The following is a 24,683-nucleotide window of genomic DNA, read 5'->3' as shown; positions in this document are numbered from 1 at the left end:
TCAGCTACATCAGTTTTCAAAGACAGAAAGACATGCTAAATGTTTTATCTAATTGTGTGAATTAATTTCAAGTTCCATTGGATGGTATAACCATGGTTACATCCTTAAAAATATCCTGCTGCAGGCTGGATTAAGAAACATATTATACTGATGCTAACAGTAGTAACCATAAATTGAAGCAAAGGAAACATGGCAAGAAATGATAACCACAACTATTCAGATCTTTTACAGATTATAGCTGGTGTCCTTTTTCTACACATTTCCCTTGCAAATAAGAAGCTCATAACAATGCTTTTTTGACTCTAGAAATGAAATATTTATGCTTACGCATACCAGTAGTTTATTAGTGTGTGGAATGCATACTATGCAGTATATCACCTGTCTTTTGTTATCTCTGCTTTAAGCAGAAGCACTCAGTACTGAATAGAGAAATGGTAATGGGTCAGCTATTAAATATTAAGCCCCTATCATGACTCCATGGATATTTAAATTTTTCTCATAATTATTTTTTAAATAAATGAACAGCTCTGCTTTCTTGAAAACTAACTTCCCATGGATACCATAGAGAGCATGTAAGAAATTAGAAATTGCCCTTCAGTGTCTGCTGTACTGTCCCACTAAATTTCGCCTTCCTGTTCTCTGTTTGACCCGCCCTCATTCTCTTCAGGGTCTCTTGCTCCAGGCACTATCAGACAAACCACATAATATATTTTTATCTGAATTTTTTCATATTATATTGGGGGGGTGGAGTAACTTACAAAGGCGAACACTCAGCACTTCACAAAAGGCAGACACCCGGTGCCCGGTTCTACTCTGTGGCTCAGCAGCTCACCAGCCCAGATCACTTCTGTGCCCTGCCCATAGTCACCATTAGCTTTCACCCACCACAGGCCTTTAGTGGCTTCTGTCCAAGATGGTGCCAAAAGCCCCTCCCTCCGCAGGGACCTCTCTGCAGTCAATTATCAGCATCAGGCCTCGCCCCTCAGAGGAACCAGGCCCTTTGGGAATACATACAGGAATTGAGGGGCTTTATTAACAAAGCCATTCTCCTTTGTTTGAAAACTTTGAGAGATATAGAGAAGTCTGGTACAGAATCCAATAATGTATTGCACAGACTTACATATGACGTATATGGTACCTTGTTTCATAGGCTACGATGTCCAAGAAAGTGGTTGAATCTGGAAAAGCTAGCATTAAACACCAGCATGAAATCACCCTTCCCCCAAACATATATGAGGACACTCATGGCAGTGAACTGCCCCTGCCCAAAGTAGACTGCAGCTCCTTCAGTGCCACCACACAGCTTCTCCCCAGCCAGGCACCCACTTGCTTTCTTCCCTTGCTTCTTTCATTTGTCCTACCTGTCAATCAAACTAGATAATCCACCATATCAAACCTCACACCATGGACAGCCGCACATCCTCTGTCCTTCTTCACTGTGGCATACAGCTTCTCTGTATATCTGATCTTACCAATCCCTCAATCAAACTTAAATGTGACCACCACAAAGAAGCTGCCTACTTTTAGGAACACAAGGAAGCAGATGTGCTACTTTGTTTGCACTGAATTGTACCTTAGGTCCTTTTCTGGTTCTTTGTATTTTCTATCGTACTTACCTGGATCATATCGTTTTTTGAAATCACAAGTTCTTTGCATTGAGAACTAGGTTTTTTGGTTTTCCCTTCCTGGAATTCTCATCAAATGGGTTGATACACATAGTGAGTTTCTAGGTATAGCCAGCGCTGTTTTTCTTTTCTTTCTAGATGCGGAACTGACAGAAGCGACTTTGGGAAGAAAGGGTATAATTCAGCTCACACCTAGGTTTCACTCCATTACCACAGGGAAGTTGCAGTGGCAGGAGTTTCAAACATTTGATCACATCACATCCACAGTGTAAACAGAGAACGCATGCTCAGGCTCAACTCACTTTCTCCCATTTTACTGTGGTCAGGACAGAATCCAGGGAACGGTGCTGGGTGTTCCCACATCATGTAACATAAGTCCACAGGCCAACCTGTTCTACACAATCCCTCATTGGAATACTCTTCCCAGTTGATTCTAGACTGTGATAAGTTGACAGTTAAAATTTAAAATCACAGACAGTATGCAGTACATTTTTAATCGTTCTTTTCTCCCCATAGTATAGTTTATTAATAAGACTATGAAATGTGAGGCTTAAAATTTTATAAGCAAAATATTTACTGTTTCTCTGCCTATTAATAAAATCAAAATTGTGCCAGAGTGGCTTTCAAATGCTTCTCAGTGAGCGGCAGCTCGTCTGCTGACTTGGGGTGGCAGCGGTCAATGCCAGCTTCTTCTACCCCAAGCAAGTCTTCCAGATTTTGGATTTGCCTAACTTTCAAATGAATTCAGCCTTTTTAGTTGACCTTGCTCTAGCCCGTCAAGATATTTCTGCAGCTTAATCAATTTTGCCACTAAATAAACTAGCTCTCTGTCTCCCGACCCATATCCCCTCCATTCCTCAGTTCTACTATTCATACTATTAGTTCATACTAATAGTTCATACTACTTAGTATACTCACAAGAGAAGCCCATCCTTTCTGTTTTAAGGAATTTATTGATAAAAATTAGCAAGGCAGAGAAAGAAATAAAGAACTTTCCTCTTGTTGCCATTCGTTGAAATGAGCACATGACACATCTTCTAATATGGCCACGATCCTCGATCTCATTCTCAAAGAGAGCAGGAGAACACATTTCACTGCCTTCAGGCTGCAATGAACATGTTCTTGTTTGTTTTTCCCAACATGCTTAGTGAATCACAGCAAAAGAGAGGTTGCTCACCATGTCAATCAAGCAGCTTAGAGCTATCTGTTATAAACCAGTTCATAATTTTAGAAATTCATCTAATTTTCCATTGTCAGTTGTACATTTAGGTTTTAATCTTTGCTGACTAAGACTCTAGTAATTCCATCAAAACAGGGGAAGCCAACAGTATGGGGTGTGGGGGATCACACCACGACATTGTGCATGCTTGTCTAGATAAGCACGCTACCACTAAGCCATACCCAGCCTCCAAATAAGTTCTCATTTTATATTTTGGTGAATAATACCATGTATTATTGTAAGCTGATTAGTGTAAGTAAGCAACTCACTTCTGTGTGTTTAATTTAATTGTCTTGGGCTTTTTGTCTATTTTCTTAAATAATGTTACTTAAATAAATACATTGGCAGATTAATGTAAATTAACTACCACAAGAAATGACAGAAGCTTAAACCAATTAATGAATACTGATTGTAAGTGCCTAATATGTAAAAGGAACTGTGTTCAATGTCTTAAGCATATCTCATCTATCATCATTGCAATCCCGTAAAACATCTGTCATTATTTTTCATCCCACAGAAGAGAGCCTGATCCACTCGTTCATCCCGCACTTGTTTATCAGCGGCCTGTGCCTCTCGCACATGATTTTCTCTGGTAATTTCACTAAATACATGTTTGGACAGGATGTAGAATTTCTGTCAACTCACTGAAGAAATTTTAAGCATCTCCACAGGACAAATCAGTTGCTTGTTGCCATCATGGTTCTTTTGAGTTTCTGTAACAAAATCTTACCAGCCACACAACTTGTAAAGGGCAGGCTGGTAGGCCAAGATGAAAGCATTGGGTGATTCTATGTGTGATGCGGGCTGGCTTTTCTGCCCAGTCACTGTCGTCTTCTACTTGTGTCCTTTCATGATATGAGGGCCAACAAGCTCCCTGGGACCTCTATTGTAAAGGCAGCAATTCCATTCACGAGTGCTGTGCTCCATGATTCATCACCTCCTAAATGTTCCATTTCTTAAACGGGGTATTAGATTCCAACAAATAAAGGGTGTGGTGTAGGGAGAGACAAAACCTTGAGACCACAGAAACTGCAGTTCTGGAAAGTACTGCAGAGGAATCTAAAGTTATACCAGGATGTACAACAGGCAAACCTGCCCTTGTGATGAGGGCCAGAGAATGCCTGTGTGAGGAAATGAACTTTAATCGGAGTCATCGTCACAGTTGTAAACCACCAGAGGGGACTGGCAGTGGAGAAAGGGGAATGAGGTGACATTTGTGTCAGGGAGGAACACGTTCTAAGGGCCTGTGATAAGAAAGGACTCTAACACCTGTAAGGAAAATAACAGCGGCCTGTGGCTGTGGTGCTCAGTGAAGGGAGCGGGATGTGCCAAGGCTGTCCTTCATGCAGGGCCTTCCCGCAGGCTCCCTTTTAATTTTAGATTTTAGCCTAAAGGAATCAGGATGACAGAAATGTACTTGACTGTTTATTTTAGTTAGGAGTGAAATATAATCACATCTGCACTGGAAAAAGATCATTGTGACTGCTATGTAAGGAATGAATTAGAAAATAACACAAGTAAGTAAAAGTAACACTAGAGGCATTTGTAGAGGTGAAGGACAAAACGAGCAGTGCCTTGGAGCAGGTAATGACAAGGGGCCAAGAAAAGTGAATGGAGTCAAGAGAAATTTAGGAACTGGAACTGGCAAAGACTTTGTAATTGACTGAAGGAAGGAAGGAAAGAAGAAAAAGCTGAGACTGGTCCAATAGGGTGGATGTTAATTAAATAGTGCCCAAGGACAAATAGCTAATAGAGGTGAGGGATGTGGACCTTTTTCAAAATTTGTGCACTTAACATTTACAGTCCTCTGAGACCCAGCTTAAAATGGTCAAGTACTATAGGGTTTGAAATTCAGAGATATGAAATGAGTAGCTGAGATTTAGGAAGTCCAGTTTGCCAGTGCAATGCAAATAGTTCATGGAAGCAATCAAGGCTACGGATTCAGAATTTTCTGTGTTTGTTTCAACAAGGCTCAAAATGTAGGTTTCCTACATTTTATCTCTATATTTTGTTGGGAACAATACTCAAAATATGATATTTGATGTAAATGAAGAATAAACATTTCCTATGTTCCTTCAATGGAAGAACGCTGTCTTAAACCATAAGATCAGAGATTTGTGGTGCAACGTTCTATTCTGCCCAGTTTTATTTACTAATACTGAAATTGTAATGTATCATTTTCACATTGTTATATACCTATTCACACAGATCAGGAGAATAAATTATATCTTAGGTGATGTAGAAACTTTCTTTTTGAAATGTAAATACCATTAGAACATGACGTCCTAAGTCATCACTGGTAATCATGACCTTTTCATCCTGGTTTACAAGACAATCAATCACAAAAGTATTTTTAACAACAGAATTTCATTTCTTAAAATAATAGCATCAAAGCCAAGTGTGGTGGGACATACCTTTAGTCCCAGCACTTGGGAGGCAGAGGCAGATGGATCTCTGTGAGTTCAATACCAGTCTGATCTACAGAGTGAGTTCCAGGACAGCTAGGGCTACAGGGAGACCCTGTCTCAAAATTGTCACTATGCAGAATTAGGTGCATTTTTCCAATTTATTTAAAATTCTTCTTTACATTTTGCCTTTAATACATAAAATTGCAAGAGTTTCCCTCACAACTTAAGAATACTGTTTCCTATGCAATTTTTTTGATAAAATTGAACATGGACACAGCCCATATTAATGGGATGGAACAAAAGGGGTGACAGCATATGTGTAATTATCTTAAGTGTTTATAGACCACTGCAGATGGTCACACACTTTTGTCTCTGACCTAAGCCTCTGCTGTTCATCTCGTTATTTCTCCTGACTACATTCTTCCAACAGAGGCACATCATGACTGTGCCAGCTCACACCGGGTTGGTGGAGGATGAGTCAGTTCTGCGGTTTTTCCTGAAAGTCATCACTGTGGTCCGGATGGGTCCAAGGACCATGAACTTTCGTACCCGGAGAGACAGTGAAAGGAACACGGCAGCTATCAAATAAGAAAAAGAATTTGTTTTGCAAAACAGAAAATTTATTACTGAATTGGAGTTTAAAGTCAAGTAATGATAACTAGTAATGATGGGTTCTGAAAGTGAAGGTTCCAGAGATATTTTGAGACATGCAGCGTTGCTGAGAGAGGTATCATGGTGGATTGGTTAAGCACTCAGGCTCTGGACTCCAGGTTTTATTACTAGTACTTACCACCTATCATCCTGGCAAAGCTACTCGACTTAAACGAAGTAATCACAGGTTTGGGGGAGGCTTAAATGACACGATCCATAAAACTTTCAGTCCACTGTCAAATGCATGGCAAACTGGAAGGACCCCTAAGCTTTATTATTATTGTTGTTATCCTAACCCACTTTCTCAGCCAGGCCCTTTGATATGCAAAGCAGTAGAAACCTGTAGTAGAGCCTTGGGCAGAAGATAACGCCTTCCTAGCCTGTTTCCCCATTCTGCCCCTCTTTCTCATATGCATAGATATGGCTTGAATTGTTTTTCATTTCCTGTCCCCTGTGGACCACACATAGTAAAAACTCAAGCAATTATTAGTTTAAATCTAATCAATTGATGAATATTGGAAGTTTACCTTCAAATTACTATTTGTATAAACATTTTTCAGTGTAGTAATTTAAGTACTAACTACATAGAAAACATATCATGTCTTACTCTCTTTTCCATTTCTGCATTCATAAAGGAAAGAGGCTTATTTAGCTCACAGTTTCAAAGGTTCAAGGGCATGGTCCTAATCTCTGGCAAGGACCTGATGATAAGAGGGAAAGATGACGTGGTGATGGGAAACCAGAGAGCAAGGAGCATCCATTCTTGCAATCTATCACTATTTTCCAGCTCTTAAATGCCCTGTCATGTCATACTATCTCCCAACTAAGGATTAAGCTATTAACAAATAAATCTTTGGAGGTTACACCCAAAGTCTAGTTTATAATATGTAATGAAGTTTCACCAGTAGAAGTATCCAGTTCTTTGAAATGGAAGTAAACTCCCTGTGAAAGCATTCATGTTCTTTATAACCATAGTAGCATGATCTCAGTTAATGAGAGGCCATAAAGTTAAGATGAGAAAATATGCAATTGCCATGTTAATGACTGTATCAAATTACTATCAAATTACTTAAGATTGTAAAGTAATAAAAGGTGCTTACTAATCCAACAGATAACCGTACTAAATTAATGTAATCTCTCACATGTTGAAAGCAAAGCATACATCCAAAGAAAGGGAATATGTTAATACATAGAGAGGAAGTATTTGCTGCTTGGTTCCAAAAGCAAACAGCAATACCTAAGGAAGAGAAACTGGTGGCAAGTGTTAAAAAAGGATGAGCTAGTTGGGGGAGTGGTACACACCTTTAATCCCAGCCCTCCAGAGGCAGGCAGATCTCTGAGAGATCCAGGCCAGCCTGGTCTACATAGCAAGTTCTAGGAGAAATGGCTCTACATAGTGAGACCCTATTTCAAAACAACAGCAACAGAAACATTATTAACAAATATTAATAAAAATAAACATGTTCTACTAACCTTGTTCTTAGTGGCCGAGTCACACGAGTGACTTCATTTATGGGATACAATGTGATATTTTAATATGTGTATGATGTGCAATTATTAATTGATTTTTTTAGTTTTTAAAATGTAAACTCACATTGTAAATAATTATAGGAATATATAAACCAAAAATACAAAAGTGGTGATATCAGAGCTAGAATTAGGAGTGTTCACCACTTAGCTATTCTTTGCTGCTTCTTAACCCTTTCTATTACAGTCCCTCTTATGTCGTGAAAGAAGAGATAAATAGAAGCATAATGTAAGCTAACAAAATCACAATTAGAAGAGTCTGTTTGTTTTTATAATCTACAAAATTAGAGAGTGTTTTTATTAAGATCAGGAAGTTTAAGAAGTTCTGCAGAGAACATAGGGAGGGAAGAGCTTATACAACTTAATCAGATCAAATGGAAAGAGTTACACATTACAAAGACATTGCCCAGGGCAGAAAAACTTCGTTACAAAATAATAATAAGCAGACCTAATCGATGTAAAAGTTTCAGAGCATCCACTACAGAAAACACTGGGTGAACTTAGGGCTGTGTGAATTCAAGTAAGTCAGAGACAATTAATACAATTTTGAGCGCAGTCATTTAAACCATCTAATTTTCAACCACTGAGTCTTCTAGAGAGTTGTTTGCTTGCAATGAATCTCAAGTAAACAACTTGAGTAATAAGTGGAAGGATAATTTATTTTTCATCAAGTAAAACAAATCAATAAGATAATATGTTCTTTTCTCCTTTGTTATTATGGGAACTTGAAGTTGATGACCAGCAAGGTTGAGGAAGAACAAGGAGAAGGGGGAGATCAGTGCAGTAAGTGCCACGATGCCCTGCGTCTGTCTTAGGCAGTGCTTCTCAGTGAGTGCTGCCTCACCACCGATATTAGAAATAACTTGGGACACTTGACCCTGACCACCAGAGGAGGCTTCCCAGAGTCACATTTTCTAGAAATCTGCATTTTTGAGTAAGTGCCTAAGGTGATTCTGATGTCCACTGAAGTTTAAGATTGAATAATGTGAACTATGGATCAAAAGTCCATCAAAAATGAACAGAGCAGTAGATTTCACACTTCTTTCAACAGTGAGCCTCTGGACTTAACTGAAAGTGAATATACGGACCTCCCAATGGGAGAAGGAGCTAACACTCCACAGAAAGGCCACTATAGTTCTAATGCCGCAGCTGTGTACAGACAGGTTGCCTGAGATACTTTAGGTCATTTTCATTCAAATGATTATATGTGTTTGGAATTAATGTGCATACTATGAGAACCTTAATATGCCTTGTCTCATTTACAGGATGGATAGAAATAAAAGTTCCTGTTAAACACTGAGGTTGATTCATTTTCTTTGAATGTGAGCCCTGATTTTCTGTGCTACTCCCCAGAACAGCCACAGCTGAACATGAAGCATTCCTGTAGATATTTGCATTCTGTATCTATTGTACCCAAGTATAAATTGCTTTTATTTCAAAAATGTCTTGTTTCCTTTCCCACTGTGGTATTTCGAAGGAAAAAAATTACAGTGAATTCAATGGCTTCACGGTGCTTGAATGATAACACGCCATCCCAAATATGTCCAATGGGCTGCATAGAGGAGATTACCTTTTTGCCAGAGAAGGACTGAGGAAGGCGGAAATAAAGAATGAAACACAGATTAGTCAAGGCAAGGTCACTTTTCTTTTAAGGAGGGGACAAAGCAAGGGAATACCTGGTTTCCATTGGTGACTTCAGGAGACTCTTCATAAATACGCATGCGTTGAAAGGAGGGAAACTGATTGTTGGGTGGGTGGTACGTTTAAGAAATTTTGTTAGCAGCCCCTATTCTGATTTCTGGGAGGGTCGGATAAGGATTTTCTCTGTGGTGGCTGAGAATTTCAGCATGAGTGCATCCATTTTGAGTTTTAGTCTGATCCTTCAGGTCTCATGCAAAACCTTAGTACAAACCAACAGCCTTCAGTGGTTTTTATTTAACAGAATTTAATGGAACTTAAAAGTCTCTAAAAATTGATAAGCTAAAAGAGGTAAAAAATAAGAACAACAGTATGAGCTTATCAAAGGTGATATTCTGAAAACATTCTCAGAGTTGATTTAGTTTCTAAGATGAAAAATACTCCAAATTCCACTGAAGAGCTCTGAGATTTTTTTCCAAAACTGTACATTTTTAAAGGAAGTTCTGTGTGTTCCATTGAAAGTGCACCTGCTACTTTATGTGGCACATGGTTGGTTACCATCTTTTTGATGTATGTCTTTTCTCATGAAATATAAAATAACCACATGTGTACCTGTTTAATACTCTAGACATTTTTTCAGCATTCTAAATTCCAGATATCTGATACACAAACTGCTTACATTCTGGAGCATATTTTTGCTCCCTTAATACTAAGAGGGGCCAGCAAGATTGGTCATCAGATAAAGGTGCTTGCCGCCAAGTGTGATGACCTGAGTTCAACCCCTAGAACCCATACAAAGTGAAAGGAGAGTACTTACTCCACAAAGCTGTGGTCTAACCTCCACACATATGCCTTGGACTTGTGCTCACCCACACACAACACACACACACACACACACACACACGCACACAATTATACACACACACATCAAACAATAATAATAAATATAATTAAAAATGCAAACCAAGAAAAATTACAGTTTTGGGAAGAATAAATTACCACTGAGTATAAAAAAGACCTCTGTGATATTGTTTTATTCCACTGAGGGTTGTAGCCATAAAATAACTCACTGATGCAGTTGTCACAAATAATACCAAATCTAGACTCTGAAATTAGCTGATGATTATTGTGTGATGGTGGTATATACACATCAAGTTATACTCGGGTAAAAATTTGAGATTTCAGAGAAGCTCTGTCTAGAACACTCTGGTCTTCACAGAAGATGAAAGGAGGTAGCAACAATAATGACACGGTATAGATCTCAAAAGTCATTCAGAGGGGCTAGAGAGATGGTTCGATGATTAAGAGCACTGACTGTTCTTGCAGAGGACTTGGGTTCATTTCCCAGCACCCACATGGCTCCTAACAACCATCTGTAACTCCAGTTACAGGGGAACCCAACACCCTCTTCCTGTCTCCATGGACACTCCATGACATGGGTACACTTGTACTTACGTGCATGCAGGCAATACACTCATACAAATAAATAAAAATAATTAAAGTATTTTTAATGTCAATCAGAAGTGACATATGCACATGGAAAGCAAACCACAGGGTCATATGTAATCTCAAAGGTTGAGGGCCACAGTCATAACATGTCCTAGGGAGCCATAAACGTGGTGCACAACACTAATTAGTGCTCAAGGATTTTGCATTACTGGGCATTTTCATGAAGTTTTTCTTTCTTCAGTCTTAGGCTTTCTCCCATACCTGGCTTTCTGTAATTTAAGACAAAGATGTCAGACCTTCATGATCTTGAATGGCAATGGTGACGAGCTGTCAAGTTAAATCCATGTTACTTGCCAGTAGCTGGTACATTATCAGGGTTTTCCAGAAACAAAAAACAAGTCAGATATGACAAGTCGGTAGATAGGTAGGCAGATAGATAATTACACAGGTGATAGACAAGACCCATAGATGGATGATAGGTGAACAGAAGATGGAAAAGTAGATGAGTGGGTGGGTGGATAGGTGGATGGATAGACAGACAGACAGATACACTTGACCCCCAGCTCACTCTGCTATCTCTTCACAGATTTTTCTCCTCGGATTACTAAAGACTGCAGCTCCCAGAACAGTCTGGGATGTTGAACATAAACAGAGATGGCTCAGTAATTAAGAGCTTATACTGTTCCTGCAGAGGACCTGAGTCAGGATCCCAGCACCCATACTGGGCAGCTCACAACTGCCTGTACCTCCAGCTGCAGCGAATTCAATGACCTCTTCTAGCTTCCTTGGGCACATGCACTCACATGGACATTCCCACACACAGACACACATACATATACATAATTTAAAATGAATAATAAACTTTTTAAAATCTGTAACTCTTATCAGATGTCCCTTCTCACAGAGCTGTACTTTGAAATTCTCAATTACTATACCATCCCTGACCCCTTGGAGTAATAGGGACTTCCCATTCCTGCTGGCCCTTAAATAGTACAGTATCTGTTTCCTTTTACCCTATCACAGCTGTACAAAAATTCTCCTTTGTTTATCTCTGCTCAGCAGACTATCCTATCTACTTCCTGATGGAATAATTCAATATCTATAGATTTTATGACATATGTTACTGTTCAACACTAGTAACAAGGATTTTAGCAACAACTAATGTTCAATTAAGATTTTGTGGTCTTATAATCTTATTGCATTACTATTATATTAAAATGAATTTAATTTCTGGCTTTACCAAGTAGAAAACAGGACAAATATTTGAAGTGCTTATAATTACATGTTGTTGCTATGGATAATTTTTTCAAAAGCATCAGAGAAACTGTAGGGTAGGCTATTTATTATGTTAAGAACAGGAAGGAAGGCTATATATTAGTAAAGCTCCAGGTTAAGAATTGTGGTAATAGCTCTCCTCAGATCTTCACTGCTGTGAGACACAAATGGAAGCCATAAGAACAAAGTAAGTGGCCAGAATGCTAAACTAACCTGTCAATCATCAGGAAGCATTTACTGTTCTAAAACCCTGCATGTTCCCAGTCCACTCTTCTATTGATTTATCCAAGACTTTTCCAAGTTTTCTTCACTTTATTTTCTTTTATATCGATTTTTATTACTCTCTATTAACCCCACTTCACATGATAACTACAGTCTTGCTTGGTGTTTTGTGGTATAACTTTCCTCCTAAGTCTGATGCATCATTCTCCAAGGAAAGAACTACTTCGTGCACATAAGTATGATAGGATATTCCCGTTATATTTCTGTAAATCAAGAACAAAAATCATGGAACCAGTGTATAAGTTTGTATCACAATAGCCAGTCTACACTGCTATAATTGTTTTCTCTTAAATTTTCATTTTTTCTGTAAGTTTATTAAGTCCTTAGTGGAAATATTGAAATGTGTTGGAATAACAGTTGGGAATTCATTTCTTTTGTCCAGTACTCATTAGAAGTTTTGTGGGCAATACCTGTTTTATGTAGTATTTTCTTTGAATTTTTTATTCTGGGAAGTTTATGCTTTATAGATATTAATAATCTACAAGTTTGCTTACCAACAAAACACAATCACAATAACCCTTCTGATGTGGAGTAATAATGTCTAAATTAAGTGTGATGTGATTCTGTAAAAACAACATTCAAAAGATACCATGTCATTAAATTATGAAGCATGCTTAAAGTGCCTAATGATAAACAAAATGAGTTGCTTTACAGATAAACTGAAAATGTTTCTCTTTCTTTATAACGTTTAGTAGGAATAGCATGTAGAATGTGATCTCCAGTGCCTAAGTCTTTCCTTCAGTGACATTCTTTTAATATTTATGCTTTGAATGTTCATTCTATGTTGTATTGTTTTTCACTGTCGATATTGTTTCAGGTTTTAATTTTTTTATATTTTGAGAATTTCAACATGACCATTGGATTTGCATCATTTCTGCCCTCCCAGCCCCCCTCCACCTCCTCCCATGTCCCCCAACTCCCTCACCGTTTATTTTCTTTGATTATTATTGCTACACATGCATATATACATTTCTAGCTATATATATATATAAAATACACTGAGTCTATTTAATGGTGTTCATGCATATTACTCTATGTTTTTTAACATAAAAAAGTCTAGTCATAATTTTTTCTGAAACAACTTCTATTAAAGAACAGAGAATTGGACTTTGTGGAAGAAAATGGATTCTTACAAGTGAATTAAAGTGTGAGAACAGAAATGTAGAGTTTGTATTGGATCAAGACCTCATGGAGTGTCTAGAATCAGACATTGATTGTAAAAATATGTTCTTCATATGATGGACCAGTGGACCCCTCCTTTTTTCTCTTGTGTTAATTTTCTGTGAGCATTTATAAAGTGAAGAAGTAAGGTTTTGAGATGACAGAAAAACAATGGATAACCAAATTATAAATAAGACTAGAAAACAGAAATAAAATAGGTTCGAAATGGTAGAGCAAAGGGCTAATGTCGAGGAAGCAAGATGGCTAGGCAGACAGGCACTTGCCACCAAGCTTGAGAACTGGAGTTTGATTCCTGAAACCCACATAGCAGGAGGAGAGCACTGACTCCCACAAGCTGATCTCCATGTCTGCTGAGTAACAAGCACGTGCACACACACACAGACACACAGACACACAGACACACACACACACACACACACACACACAAAGTAACTAAATAAATAAGAAATAAGAAAGACAAAAATATGCATGATTGTTTTGTCCTTTTCATCTGAGAAACAAACAGACACAAAATTCTACGTGCTATTCCTACTTAAAGTTTATTGACAAAATTGGGCTCCAACAGAAGAAACGGTCAGATGTTTATAGAAAGTGTGATAAAAAGAAGGATCTCACTCTGGACTCCCCTTGACTTCCTGGTCCCTGTATTCTCTATAGAAAGAGTTAGACAATACACAGAGTGTGATGTAAAAGACAGAGCCCGCTTATTATAATTTATAGGAAAGCAGACTTTCAATGCTAAGAGTTGACAATGGCCAAAGGGGCCATGTAGGTAGATCTTGTACTGTTTTTAGAAGCCCTAATACAGACAGCTTTCTTAAGGGACAATTGTTTGGTTTATACTTTATAAGAGGGAAAATGGTATGTAAAGCTCCCGGAGTCAAGTTTAAAAGCTTATTAATAAGCGACCTTCAGAGTCTTCTCCCAAGTCCCTAGATCTGACTTAGCCCCAGTTTCTCTGACCAGTAATTACAGTCTTGTTGTCCTGGTCCTTAGTTTTTTCTTTCTCTTTTTTGTTGAATTTTGGTGATTTTCAACAACATATTTTGATGGTGTTTAGAGCTTAATTTTATAAGCTGTTGATGGATGGGGAGGGGTCCAGCTCTAATATCTCCTAATCCTGCTAATATGCAAGTAGCTGCCTCACAGTTCCATCTCTAGTGTCTTTCTAATCACGGCTCTTATTTTCTCATTTAGAAATTTGCCTCATGCCTGATCCTTGTTTCCTAACAAAGTTGATCCCCTGTTGCAGGTCGTAAGTCCCTATATAGAGATGATATTTCTTATTTGCAATTCTGATTCAGCATTGATATCTGACATGTAGAATAGTTATAAATTCTGTTTGCTGAATACAAAATAAAAGAGCTTTAGATGCTAGCCTCTTTACTCCCTTTGCAAGATTTTTTCTTTCTAAAATTGTGGAAGTTGACTATCAGGGGTGAGGAGAGAGATGACCAACTGAGTGTTTTAGTCTGTGAATTCTGTTTGTACGATCATATCTTCTTCACTTTCCCAGTTCTTAGTCTTATGCAATGATGTTTTTCCCTTAATAAATGCCTCCTGTCACTTCTTCAGTCCACTACGTTTTGGAGAAGATGTCATCGTGAATGCTAACAAGGATCAATTACTTTTCTATGTCTAGTCTTTCTGAATTTGCACTTTTCCAAGAAAAATTAAGATTGGGCTAAAAGTGCATAAAAGTCATATTGACTTTACAGTGTCTTTTCCTATTTTCCAACTCTCTTTAGGAAATGAAACAAGATTTCTCAATGAAATTCACTTCCCACCAGTTGTTCAGTTTAATCTTCAGTATATTTGACTAAAAATAGATTGTAAATTTAGTCAAACTGAAGATAGCTTCATTTTAATCTGTAATGTTCTGTTATGGAAATGAGTCAGATTTACAAAATACAAATAGAAGAATTTGGTACCTTCAAAGCACAATTAACGTAGAAAAAATGTATCTTAAGATATCTTTTCTATTCTAAATTCATGATTAATGTGACAGTACATGCAAAGAAAATTGAGACAAAACTCAGTTTGAATTTTGCTTTCAGTTTGAAAATATTCAGTCCTTTATTAACTTCGAAGGTGTCATCAAATCAACCCATGCAAATAAATTTATTATTTGTACTTCTAAATTGTCAGCCAAATCACTCACAGTTTGAACTAGAAATCATTACAGTAGCCACTCTAAGTAGTAAGCAGAAAAGTTTTACTTTGTGATTATTCCAGTATAAGTTTGTCTTTTGCTTTAAATTACAGTTAAAGTTTTCCCAGTTTCTGTTGAATAGTAAAATTTTTTCCATCTAACACATTAATATTGAATAGGACAGATTAATTTATTGAAATACACGTCAGTTCAAACACTATCCTTTATAGTTACAATGAGATTTTAGTAAGATTCAATAAGTTTTGAGAAGTTGGATTCATGACTTACTGTCTGCTTATTCTTTGTGTCTTTAGATTAAGATGGCAAACCATGGTATGACACCTTTCGCAAATTAAACATTTAAATCATGTCTTATTTCTGTGAAGAGTAGCCTCTTCCAGGCAAACCATGGTATGACACCTTTCGCAAATTAAACATTTAAATCATGTCTTGCCTCTTCCGGCTGAGCTGCTACCCGTCTGTTTACTCTGCAGTGCCCTGTACAGTGTGGTGGGGCACATTCACAGAGCAGGCTGGCAAATTTGCCACATGCTGTGTGAGCCAGTGTCACAGAGAGTATGTTCTTTCTAATGAACTGAAGTTTATTTGTTTGCGATTCTAAAGACCCCAAAGTCCAAGATCATCATACCACTGCTTCTCATGACAGAAGAAGAAAAAGAGGAATGGGAAGAGGGGAGGTAGATAGAAGGGGACAGCGGCATGTATTCCCAAACCCGATTATCCTCACAGTTAACCCATTGATGAGGGTGCAATCCTTGTGGGAGAAGCACATCACATTAGGCCCCATGTCCTAAGACTGGTGATTTGGAGATTAAGTTTCCAACACACTCTAAGAAACAATTCAAACTATCACATGGTCATCTGGCTAAGCATGCACTGCATTCTGAGGTCAGGGATTCGCAGTTTGTTTTCCCGCCATGTACATGTTTAGCAAGAAGGGGCGTGAGACAGGGAGTGCGAGAGTGCAAGAACAAAGATTCACACCAGGTGCCCTGCAGCGAGAGACGGAATACTTTTCTGTTTTGCTTTTGAGGAGAAATCAGCTTAAATAGGATTCACTTTGGATAAAACATTTAAAGTAGGTTCATTCAAGATGATTGAAATTCTGTTACACATCACCGCATTAGTAAGGTAGGTGTTTCAGCCATTGGAAGAAAAATACATCGAAGGAACAGCAGTGAGCGGGAAGATGAGCAAAATCGATCATTTATATATATATATATATCACCATATATATGATTTTATATATAACCATAAATATGATTATATACATATAAAACCACATAATAAACATTTTATTGCCAAAGTTTTTTGATGCTTATAGAGCTAGAAATCAAAAAGTTTTTTCCCATAGTTGACTATATGAAATAAAAAATAAGTAGCATCTTTTGAAGTAACATCCTTTAAAACACAGCATACAAGGCCAAGGTTTATATACAATCAGATGAATATATTGAGAGTCATCAAATACACATTCGTGGTGATCTGTTCCAGACCTGTGTGAGAAAGGCTGGCTATAAATTCTCTTTTTACTAAATCTGAAAATCAAGGACCATAATGTGAGAAATTCTATATAAATTTAATCTTGACTAAAATGTCAAAATTCTGTTCTTATCTTCCAAACAATATGTTTATAGATTTGATTTTTATTTCCTTCTGCCGCTTTCTTCCTCTTTGTCTTTTTCCTTCAATATTTTCTTTTCTACACTAAGCAGCACCCATGACAAACACAGCTCCCACTTCAAAGGCAATTATAGACAGTTTATTCTGAACCAACTCCGAGGGATCATGGTCCTGGAACACAGATTTGGGCCGTCTCGGTGTACATGTTGCAACATGGACATGTTTACATGAATTTTTATAGTTGCAACAACAGCAAAGTTATAAATTAAAGCATTTACTAAATACACTAGTGGGGACATCAGGTAAGTGTGTTGTAGCAGAGTATGGGAAATTGCTATAAGTCTCAGACGTCATCTGATGAGTGTTCTTAACTTGTGGGTTGGTGGATGCTATTGGTGCTAAATTAATACATTCCAAACATTTTTCCTCGTATTTCAAAGGATGTTAGGTCAGACACAGAGCTGAGCTATGAACAGCTGTTAAGGAGACTATTCTAAGCCCCAAATAATTTTGACTCTGGATCTGCAACATTCCAACTCTCCAAGATCATGATTTTTCTTTCTTTTCTAATAAAAATATTTTTATTAATTCTTTGAGAATTTCATACAATATATTTTTATCTTAGTCAAACCCCTCCACATCTCCTCCCAGATCCACCCTCAGGACACTTCCTGTCCTCTATTTTTATTTTTTGATACATTTTTTAAATTGAATTTTTATGTATTTTATACAGAATATCATAATCAAACTTAATCTTCTGACCCCTTCCCTGTTGGCACCTCCCATCGCTCACTGCCCCACTGGAATTTAGACATTATGTCCTTTGTGTTAAGGCCTATCATGTCAAGTTAGTGTCCCCAGATATCCCTCACTGCGTGCCTCATCCACTGGGGTCTAGACAGCTTAACTAGAGTCCCTCCCTTTAAGAAGATCAGCTCTTCCTCTCCCAGGAGTAATCAGATACCAATAATTCTTTAACTTAGATCGGGGCTTGTTGGCACAGTTCTGTGCTGGAGTTTTGCCTGCTTGAGTTTACACAGGTCTTGTGCATGCTGACACCATTGCTGTAGTTCCCTATGAGCAAGGTCCAAGGTGCTTGTAGAACTCTGATTCCATATGATTGTGCACCTCCTCCCTGGCTCTTGCAATCTTTCCATCTCCTCTTCCACAATAGTCCCTGAGTCCTTGGTGGATGGAGTTCAATATAGAGTCCTGTCCAAGGACCCACAGTCTGCAGACTCTTACCACACTTAGGCCATTTGTTACCTTTTGTGTTTCTTACCCCCTGTTGCATGGGGGAGCTTTATTAATGAGAATTGAAGGATGCATTAGTGTCCTCTTTACCCCTTGCTCTATGTTCCGTGAGCCTCATGGTAGATGTTGCATTGTAGATGTGCCACTTAGCTTGGGTAATTCACAGACAATGTGCTTGACCAATTACGGAACTCTGTAATAACCTCCTCATCTATTTCAAAAGAAGCTTCCTTGATGAGCAGTGACTGGGATACTTGTCTATAAATATAAGGATCCATATTTTGGACATAGTAAGAAATTACATTATCTAGGGATGTGAAAGCCTTGGGAATTTCTCTAAGATCTAAGACCTCCCCAGCTATGTCTATTTGGCTATGTATACAGTACCACACGAGTATCCTTTTATTCAGTGGGCTTTAAGTCCAAAGAGTAGCTGTTGATTACCCCCAATATAAAAGTGTTACTGCTGCACCAATATCATTTGCCATGCCAGTCACTGATGTGGTTATTAGACCTTGAAGCTGGATTGGACCACATGTTGATGCTCTCCCTTAGTAACTTCCATAGCGCTCTCCAAAGCTATGAGAGCTAGCCTTCAGGAAGTGTGTCTTCCAGGTCAGTTCCAGCTCCGTTACTCCAAATCCTGTGTCTGAAGTATGTCCTGTCTTCAGCAATGGCATCTTACCATCAAGTTCTGGGAGGCAGTCAAGGGTTGTGGAAATAGAGTTCCCATTTAAATATCCCCATTTTACCCATTTCTCCCTTGGTAGCACATGTCTCTTGCTGTTCTCTCTCAGGTTCCCTCTTTCCCTTTACCTCTCTGGTTTCTTTCCACTCTTCCTGGCTCCTGCAGTTACATCAGGATATATACTCACATATAAGGATTTGGTGCTAGGATCCAGAAATGAGGGAGAACATGCATCATTTTGTTTTTCTGGGTCTGTGTTGCTTAACTTAGCATAACAGTTTCTAGTTCCATCCATTTCCCTACAAATTTCATGATTTCATCTTTCTTTTAAATTAATCAACATGTAGAATCTTTCCCATAAAAGTGGCTTTTGTCTCATATCTTCATGTTATAGTAAATAGCGGGGGCACAGAAAATTGAATTTGCCTCATCCCTTATAGAACTTTTTTCTAGTTCAGAAGATAGGATACAAGTCAGCCTATTATGTGTTGCCATGTCTCTAACGTCTGGAACTCATGTCCTGCTTACTTCCTTGGCTTTCAGGGTGGCCTGGGAGCATTGATCTGCTTCTAATGGCTTCGAATTGACAGACGTAATGGATGTTGGGTCTGAGTTAGCCCATTAAAAGACTGTGGGCTCTACATTAGTGTTTCTCTGTCTCGAAGACTGCTTATGTTGGAATAAGCAAGACACACTGTTGTAATGAACTGTTCGGTGAAGATGCTCATTGGTGTGGCAAGGAACAGAAGCCTCAGTCCAAAAACCTACAATGAACCGAAGAAAATTTTCACTGTAGTGCATGCAGCCCCAGTTCACATCTTGTGCATCACTTAGCTGATGGTTCTGGCTCACCCCAGGCCATAGTCAAGGTGTTGACCAAGGCTGGGCATGGGTGAGGCGTCATTTAAATATGCACGAGTGACTTATGTTTGGCTTCATCAACCAAAACTCTCCTTTCCCAGCATGACTGATGATTGACAAAAGTTACACCATCAAAGAGTCCCAAAGTCCAGTCAACCTTTTGCTTTCTGTACAATGTAGCACCTCCTGGTTCACATGCAAGAGTAGTGGAGCATGAGAGAAAGAACAGAGCCTGGAACTGCAGGTGAGGTTCTAGTGAGCGTCCCCCTCCTACAGAGAGTATCAACAGCCTCATTACCCTTATCAAGGACCTGGCTCTCTCTGTATTGTTCTGTTTAACTCTTATCATGACTGCAGTCACAGTAGGAAGCTGACATCATCATGGCAGATGGTGAGATTACACTAGGAAGATGTAACTCCACTACAACATAAACTGCTAAGTTTTGAAAATTTTATTTCTTAGTAATAGATTATTAATGTGGTAGTGTAAGCAAATCCATTCATTAGACAGTGTGATAAAGTCCCCTATAAAATACTACAGGAAAACCAAAAGGGTTGGATCTCTTTAAGACAGAGTAAAATGAGGTGTTTTGAAGTTGAACTTGAAATACCAGATTTTGTCTAAGAGAAAGTGATGGGAAAGAGAGGAAGTTGTTCCAGGAAAGGTCTTCTGAGCAGCATCCCAGAAAAGTGCAGCAATATGGCAGCTCAAGCACTGGAAATGCTAGGAGTGTTTGTGTACCTGACAGAGCATGGCTTACAATCCTTTATGTCATAATGGGGAGCACGAATTTTGTCCTAAGAGCCTGATAATGATAAGTTGAAAGAAAACAGGCATCTTTCACATATCGTTGAAACAGCTTCCTTTGACCAGGGTCCTCTGCCAAGCCTGTGCAGAATCCCAGATTTCTTTACTACATTGTCCTAGGGCAGATGCGTTCAATCACTGAGCACCAGAAAGGAATATATGTATGTAGGCCTGTGAGAACATCACAACAGCGCTCTCTCTCTCTCTCTCTCTCTCTCTCTCTCTCTCTCTCTCTGTCTCTCTCTGTCTCTCTCCACACACACACACACACACACACACACACACACACTCACACACACACACACACACACACACTCAATCATGTGGTCAACATCTCCCTACCATCTCACCTTCCTCAGGGTCCTCATGTCTGATACGTCTAAATCAATGTACGTGATTTGGGAATGTGCAGCACCATTTGTAGGTTCTGCAGGGTTGCAGAAACAGCAATCTCATGCCTATTTATTGAACCGCGTGTCTTGTAATACCTGACTTAGGTTATCCTCAGTGCATTGCTTCCCTCTCTTTCCTACACTTACTAATTTTCATATGCATTAGGCCCATTGAAGCTCACAGATAGCACCTTTAGAAAGTTTGAAAAACCATAAAACAACCGATCCAAAATGAGAAAATGGAGGGGCTCGGTGATAACACGAGGGATTAGCTCACTTCTGCAGAAGAGCTTGCAGGCTTTTTTCTTTTTCTTTTCTCATTCTTTCTTGTCTTTTCAGTTGGGGCCTTGTTTGCAGCCTAGCCTGGCTCTGCTTCCCTCTTCTAAGTGCAAGGGTTGCAGGTGTGCGATAATACTCTGGATTCGGATATCATTTATCATTTTACTGCCACTTTCTACTCTCAAGCTACAGAAATGCTTGAGACATTGGAAATTTCTAGCAATTCAAGGTTCTCAATTGAAAAAAAAAGTGAAGTTTAGTTACTGAAAGCCCATGTAACGTTATCATTTATGCAGAGCTCCATATAGTGATTAAAGAGAGATGGACTACATCCACCAAAGAAAATGACTTTTTTGACGCAGATTTTCCATCTTACTCATATCACAAGGGAATGTCTTTGCAGCCAACACATTGCCTTTAGGCCCAGAGGGAAGAAGGAAGAACTTTGTTATTACTCTGTCACTATATTTTATCTAGCATTTTAAATCTCCAGTAAGGGTCTGGTATTAAAAAGTCCAGGATACATTCTATTCCTATTAACATGAGGCACCTTTGCAGTGTGTGTTTGCAGGCACAAGATAATAGCAGGGTGGTCTTTATGTCTGTCTCATTTTTCTTTAAACAGATAAAAGCTCTAAGCCAACATTAAAAACTTACTGAGCTGTTAGGATGATTTATTAAAACAGTACTATCCTCTGTTTTCCACTGCTATGATGTGAGTGTCAAAACTAAGTGAACAGTGTACTTTAGTTCCAGCCAAAGTTTTGTAACAATTTTGACAGATAGAGTAAGGTAAAGAATCATGCTCTCTAGAGCTAGTTACTGCTAGGGACAGCTTTTTTATTACGATAAGTGAAGATATGAGAATGTATTAATATTTTGCTACTTAAAATTTATTTCTATATTCTCTATAAGCAGTATGCATTAATTTCATCATTCGGCTAAGGAGACACATCCTTGAAAAATTCAAGTAAGCTACTAAGAGTCATTCACAAATGACAGAAGTGGTTTCAACGCAGGTTTGTCTGACTGCAAATTTGTGTTCCTATTCCAAAACCAATGGCAACTGCACAGGATCCCTTCATGATCCCTGTGGAAAGCAGAATCTCTCCTGTAACAGCACCATCGCTCTGCTTAATGCTAAATAAACCATCCACTTTTTTAGTGAATTAAGGTCAATGACAGGAAAACCCACTGCACTGCAAAGTCACTGATAGGGTCTGGTCATATTGATCAGAAAACTTTCTTAGCAATTAATCACTGTGATTAATGAGAGAATTGATAAGATGTGCAAATGGCCTACTTTGGAAAAATGGAAGCTCAGTGTAAAACAAGCTCAAAGCTTCCTTCCTCTGAGAAACAGCAGCTCCCCCATCAGCCAGAGGTGGAGGCAGGCAAGAGCCTCATTCCTCCTTCACTTATTACTCATCTGCTGATTCTCTTAAACACTTTTCCCACAGATTGCCCCAAGAATCCTCTCAAATATTAGAAACCCTTCTTCCTGATCCTGAGATGAAATATGAAAACCAAATAGATGGCTGTTTTGTTTATTGTTCTGTGAAATTGCATTATTAAGAGAGGCATCATTCTAAATTAGGAAGTGATGCATGGCTAGAACTGGCTTCAACCCATTAACTTTTTACGATTCTAGAATATTTTGCTGTGTAAAAATTCTCTGAGGAAATTGTTGGAGACGATTCATGCTATTTCTGCCATGGATGGTATCTGACTCTATTACATGCAGAGCTGCTGCAAAGCAAACACAGGTGTGATAGTATATAGACGGATACAGAAAAAGTCCAAAATGTAATGTTATGATACTTAGCATAGACTGGTTTGACATTAACTTAGAACTCTATAGTATAAAATCATAGACTTTAGAATAATGAAATCTGCACAAAACACATCTCTGTGACTTTTTGGTTGCATTGATTTCCACAAATGACTTAACTTTCATAAAGAGCTTGGTGTCCTTATATATGAAACAAAGATCATTACTCCAAGGAAGAATGGACAGGATAGAGGGCGAGCATTCACACCACATGCTTGTACAGAATGATGTTCAGTCAGTAATACTAGCTGCTTGCTCAGATGGGGAAGCATTGTGATTCCTGCACACTGGCCTGTTTATCTCCTAAGCTGGGACATAGGTGGTAGTGTGGCCTGCACCAGTTGCTGGACTAAGGAGAGAAGGCAGCCTTTATTTATTTTTTATTTCTTAATATTTTATTTGTTATTTAAATTTTATGTGTATGAGTGTATTGCTGCATGTGTATAAGTGCACCCATGTTGTGCAATGCCCGCAGAGGTCAGAAGTAGGTGTTGGATCCCCTGGAACTGGAGTTACAGATGGTTGTTAGCTGCCGTGTGGGTGCTGGGAATTGAACCAGTGTCCTCTGCAAGAACAGCCAGTATATATATTCTTAACCATTGAGCTATCTCTCTAGCCACAGAAGGTAGCTTTTAATAGATTTTTCGCTCCTTTGGATTATACATTCTCTTTTAACATTTTTATATCCCATATTATATCTAATGGAGTGCCTGGTGTCTGGGAGTACTTATGGTTTTTTTTTTTTTAAGTGAAAAATAACTAAATGTGATCCTGTGATCCTATTCCTTTTGGCTTGAGAAATAAGGAACCAGGCAATAGGTTTCCTAAATTGCCTCTTATCTACTCAGTGCTATCTTTATTTATGAAACCTATTAGCCAAAAACAATGCCTATGGACTGGCCCATTGTAGACCACACCTCACCATGCAGAAGATAGATATACTTTGTTGGCATTCGTATGGTTTGTCTACCCAACAGCAAGAGGTGGGCTATAAACTCTCTTCTGGCTTTTGTCCCCATTTTCCAAGACTAAACAAACTGATTCTCCTTTCCTCTGCTCTGTCAACTACCTGGTGTGTTTTCTCGAGGCTTAGTCCTCATCGTGGGCTTACTATATGGTACACTCTTTATTAAACCAGGTGTTCATCTTATACTTTAGTCGTATTGAATTTCTTCCTTATTCTCCTTTTGTGCTGTCTCATCTCTAAACTGTACATGTGCTTCCGTCCCTCTCCTCGAGCCTCTAAGAGAAACAACTTCCCAGAAGCCTTTCTTGAGCTTCTGGTTCTACATTAAGGCTCTTGTTTTATGGTTTCATAGAAAGTGGCTCTTCACAGCAACAAATGTCAAATGGAATTCCTGACAGTTGTCGCTTCTGGAAGATGCTGTGGCTCTTCGGGCTTTCCTGCATTGCGTCCTCACCCACACTTTATCTGGTCAATAATAAGTAACGTTATCATTACTTATTGTCATCAGTACATATTGGTGAAATAAATGAGTGAACAAGATGGAAATGTGA

At 38.6% G+C, this 24,683-nt stretch overlaps 1 protein-coding gene across 1 annotated transcript in view; it reads left to right on the top strand.

The window, feature by feature from the left end:
- Window positions 1–24,683, top strand: part of Lingo2 (leucine rich repeat and Ig domain containing 2) — a 1,098,444-nt gene that overhangs the window by 550,963 nt on the left and 522,798 nt on the right. The gene's annotated exons all lie outside the window — the stretch shown is intronic.

Source organism: Nannospalax galili, unplaced genomic scaffold, assembly GCF_000622305.1.
Source record: "Nannospalax galili isolate Female #2095 unplaced genomic scaffold, S.galili_v1.0 scaffold43, whole genome shotgun sequence".
Classification (NCBI taxonomy): Eukaryota; Metazoa; Chordata; class Mammalia; order Rodentia; family Spalacidae; genus Nannospalax; species Nannospalax galili.
This window is presented reverse-complemented; position numbering and strand designations above follow the sequence as displayed.